Here is a 5000-nt window from a genome sequence, read left to right as displayed (position 1 = left end):
GAGAGCAGACAGATTGGCCTGTAGGATTTCGGATTGCTTCTGTCCCGATCCGGTCCCTTGGGGATGGTGATAACATTTGCGACCTTCCACCGTTTGGGGAATATTCCCCAGGCGAGGCAGCCGTTCATGAGCCTTAGGAGCTCCTGGTGTATTCTTCCCCAGGCCCGTTGGATTATTTCGACCTCAATCAGGTCGGGGCCTGGGCACTTCCCCTTCCTCAGCCGTTTCACGGCGTCACTGAGTTCCTCGAAGCTGAATTCAGGGGTGTCTTCTACGTTGGGGGGGTTTGTCGAGTTCCGCCTTATTTCCTTCTGCTCCTCCGTTTCGGTGTCTTCCTCGTCGTCGGGTAGAAGTGCGGACAACATCGCTGCCGCGGTCGTTCGCCAGTTGGAGGTATGTCCGAGCGGCGTCTTCAGCGTCGATGTTGTTTCCTCTCCTCTGAGTTTCCTTGCGACTGTTTTGTAAGCGATGCCCCAAGGTTCCCTGTTACCCTCTTTGGTGACGAAGTCCTGCCAGCTCTGGATTTTTGCTCTTGCCAGCATCCTCTTATACTCCTTTCGTGTTGACCTGTACCGCAGCTTCTCCTGCTCCCTCGTAGCGGGGTCCCTGGCCCCCTGATACCTTCTTCTCGCCTGGTAGGTGTTTCTCTTTGCTCTGGTGAGTTCGGGCGTCCACCAGGGTACTGACCTGTAGTACCATTTCTTCTTTGGGATGGCGGTGTCGCAGGCACCTATCAGGGTTGCCTGGAGTTGCCCGGCCATTCTTTCGACGTCCTCTGCCTGCTGGAGGGTTGTTTCTTTGAGTGCCTCCATTTTCTCTGTGAGGGCACTCTGAAATACCTCCCAGTTGGCTTTTTGCGTGTTATAGCGTCTTTCCTGAAGCTGCGGTGTGGTGCTTCTCGTCCCGAAGTCGAGGAGCGTCTCCAGTATCCGGTGGTCACTGGAGGTACCATCTTCGCGTATCCTCCAGCCCTTTACAAGGAGTATTGCCTCTGGGCTCGCCATCGTCACGTCTATGTTTGATCGCCCTCGAGTTGTTTCAAACGTGTGGGGTTGTCCTGGTTGATTCAGGACATGGAGACCGTACTGCGCTATGACTGCCTCTAGGGCCTCGCCTCTGTCGTCGGTGCTCCTGCTGCACCACAGCGGTGATTTTGCGTTCGCATCCAGGCCGATGATGATCCTCTTGCCTCTGAGACACCGTAGTACCTTCTCCAACTGTTGCACGCCGACCTCGATGTTTCCTGTCGGCGGAAAGTACAGGCTTGCCGCGTACACCTCTGTTTCCCCGTCGCTTATCTGCACGCAGGAACAGTGTGTTGTGCAGAGTTCGGCGACCTCGAGGGGCGTTAGGGTCTCTGATTTTATCCCTACGGCCGCCATTGGCGGGTTGTGCTTCGACCCTCTGCAGGCGATCGCGACTCCTGTGCCGAATCCGGGTATTTTCCCATCGATGCTGTATGGTTCTTGCATTAATATTATGTCATCCCCATCGGCGTCCATTTGCGTCCGGATCTCATAAGGAGTTGTTTTGGATCGCTGCATGTTGTGCTGCAGGATCCTTATTTCCCTTTTCCTCCCAAGTCCTCTTCTGTCCCTGCGTTGCTCTTTATACATATTGCGTCCTTGCTATTATTGCTTCCAAGGCTTTCGTATACATTGGGCATTTCGCGTTGGAAGCTGCGTGGTCGCCCTTCCTCCCTGCTCTCTTGCAGTTTACGCAGGTGGCGTGCCCATCCTTATCTTTGCACTCTTTAGTGCTGTGCCCACTTTCTGCACAGTGCGCGCAGATTTCGTAGTTAACGCGGCAATATTTTGCCACGTGTCCGTATCCTTGACACTTGTAGCAGCGACTAATTGCTATGTAATCTTTAACTTTGCAGGCATTCCATGAGAGGAAGATCTTACCTTTCAATAGTTTCTCCCTTACCTGGGGGGGCACTTCGATGACCCAGTTCGTCTCCTCTTGATCCTTTCTGCCGGTCCTGAAGCAGAACTTGATGGCTGCAACGTCGTCCTCATTTAGTCTTTCTTGGTTCTGCTTCCTCATGCAGGCCAGGATCTCCTTCTCTGGAATGTCCCTCGGGACGTCGTAGATGATCATCCTGGGGGGTCTCCGCTGCGGCGTGCTAGCTTTTAGTCCAGCCTCCTTTAGTTTCGAGTTCTCGGTGAACTCTTTTAGGCTCTCCGGCTTCGTCGTCTCAACGGCTAGGCCGTTTCCCTTTATTTTCCGGACGGCCGTAACTTGGATTCCTCTCTTGCGGGGATTCACTAGGGTGAACACCGCGTCAAGTGCTTCTTCGCTCGTTTGAATCTCGCCACCTTCTCTTTCCGGTCGAATTATGACCACATTTTTGGGCGGCTTGACCGCCGTCTGCTCGACCTTGTTGCTCGTTATCTTTACTTTTTCGGCATATGTCGGCTCCCTCTGTTCCTGCTGCGTCGTTCTCAAGACGGCTGTTTCTAGCCGCCTGGTTGCTTTGTTGACGGCGTTCATTATCGCCGTTTCCTTATTCTTCTCATCTCCGGCACTCTGCTCTAGCCTGCCTGTCAGGTAGCTATTATGGAGCAGTAGCTCGTCAACAATGCCCCTCATTTCTTTGAAGTGCCGTAGGATTACTGCGGCGTGTTCCTTGTTTATTTTCCTGGCCGAGTCTAAGCAGAACGCCGTGACCTTCCTCTCTATGTCACTGGCCTGTGCCTTTATATCGGGCACTTGCCGCTTATCCTCCCCGGCCAATCTCTCCTCATCTCTGGGGGGGTTGTTTCTCCCCAGGCTTGCTCTCATCGTCTTCTCTGGTATCCTCGGGCTTGGAGTGGCCTCGTTCTTTTCCATCTGTTTCCTCAGGGGTTGGAGGACCACTCTGGCCTCTGCGCCTGGCGACGAGTGCCCTAGCGTCGGCATCACCGGCTCCTTGCCGCTTCTTGCGGCTGCCGCTGCGGCTGTTCGCTTCCCGGTGGCTATGTCCAGCGGCGTATTGAATCCCCCTCGCGGACTTTCAGTTGGCGCTTTGTTCCCGCGAGCACTCCCGCGCTGAGTCCGGCGGCGTGCTCTTCACAGTTCAAAACCCCTGGGTTTGAATTTGAATTTGAATTTGCCGCCTAGCAGCGTGCTCTTGGTTCCCAAGATGCCCGGGCGGCGGCGCTTCGGTCGCTCGACCCAAGATGGCTGCCGCGCGTCCGCTAACCTATCCTCCCGCACGTGGCACTTTGTTTTGCTTTTCTCGCGCTTATTGCGGCAATTTCCACTAAACTTTCGGTGTGCACTATGTTTTTAGCACTCGCACTATCTATTATTTTAGTTTTCGTGCCCGAGATCTTCGATTTTCGCGTTTTTGTCCGCCACGTGGCCTAACCTCACTTCGCGCACGCGGCACTTTCTTTTGTTTTTCCGCGCTTATTGCGGCAATTTTCACTAAACTTTCGGTGTGCACTATGTTTTTTAGCACTCGCACTACCTATTATTTTAGTTTCGTGCCCGAGATCTTCGATTTACGCGTTTTTGTCCGCCACGTGGCCTAACCTCGCTTCGCACACGCGGCACTTTCTTTGCTTTTTCCGCGCTTATTGCGGAAATCTCCACTAATATTTTTGCATGCACTTTATTTTAAGCACTAACTCTGCCTATTGAATTATTTTTCGCTCCCGAGATCTTTGATTTTTCGGTTTTTCCTTTCCGTCGCGTCAGCTAACCTCACTTTTCGCACGTGGCGATTTACATTAGCTTTTTTCGCTCTGAATTCGGCGATCTCCACGATTCTTTTTAACTACACGTTTTCCTCGGCACTCCCACTTTGCTTTAAATTAATTTTTACGCCCGAACTTTTTAATTTGCCCGGTTTTTTCGTTTATAGACTGCGGAGCGACGTGCACGCGTCCGTCCCACTTGCCGCCATCTTGGAAACTAAGTAGATAGGGACAGAGGGAATCTCGTTAATCCATTCATGCGCGTCACTAATTAGATGACGAGGCATTTGGCTACCTTAAGAGAGTCATAGTTACTCCCGCCGTTTACCCGCGCTTTTTTGAATTTCTTCACGTTGACATTCAGAGCACTGGGCAGAAATCACATTGCGTCAACACCCTTGGGGGCCATCGCAATGCTTTGTTTTAATTAGACAGTCGGATTCCCCTAGTCCGTGCCAGTTCTGAGCTGAGCGTTGAATGGCGGCCGAAGAGAACGACCGCGACGGTAAAACCGCCACGGAAGCCTCGCAGCAAGGAAGATCCGCGGGAGGCCAAGGCACGGGACCGAGCTCGGATCCGGGGTGCGCGACGATATCCCCCCCGAGAGAGAGATACGCCGCGTCCCGTTCAGCTCGCCCAGGCCCGGCACGTCAGCCAAACCCGCTTCCCGACCAAGCCCGACACGCCCCGCTCCTCAGAGCCAATCCTTATTCCGAAGTTACGGATCCAATTTGCCGACTTCCCTTACCTACATTAATCTATCGACTAGAGGCTCTTTACCTTGGAGACCTGCTGCGGATATGGGTACGAACCGGCGCGACACCTCCACGTGGCCCTCTCCTGGATTTTCAAGGTCCGAGGGGAAGATCCGGACACCGCCGCAACTGCGGTGCTCTTCGCGTTCCAAACCCTATCTCCCTGCTAGAGGTTTCCAGGGAACTCGAACGCTTATACAGAAAAGAAAACTCTTCCCGGATCTCCCGACGGCGTCTCCAGGTCATTTTGGGTTACCCCGACGAACACTCTTACGAGGGCCCGAATGGTATGCGGTTCCGCTGCCGGGTTCCGGAATAGGAACCGGATTCCCTTTCGCCCAATGGGTGTGTTTCTTTCGCTCAATTTTTATTTGTTTGTTGCAATTTGTATGATCTTAGGACACCTCATCTGCATAGGATTTCTCTTAGGGCTTAGGATCGACTGACTCGTGTGCAACGGCTGTTCACACGAAACCCTTCTCCACGTCAGTCCTCCAGGGCCTCGCTGGAGTATTTGCTACTACCACCAAGATCTGCACCGACGGCGGCTCCAGGCAGG

The 5000-nt window shown here is 53.4% G+C and overlaps 1 pseudogene; it reads right to left on the bottom strand.

Annotated features, from left to right (window-relative positions):
• The window catches only part of LOC126928455 (large subunit ribosomal RNA), a 10245-nt pseudogene that overhangs the window by 3452 nt on the left and 1793 nt on the right, over positions 1-5000 (bottom strand).

This window comes from Bombus affinis, unplaced genomic scaffold (assembly GCF_024516045.1).
Source record: "Bombus affinis isolate iyBomAffi1 unplaced genomic scaffold, iyBomAffi1.2 ctg00000961.1, whole genome shotgun sequence".
Lineage (NCBI taxonomy): Eukaryota > Metazoa > Arthropoda > Insecta > Hymenoptera > Apidae > Bombus > Bombus affinis.
This window is presented reverse-complemented; position numbering and strand designations above follow the sequence as displayed.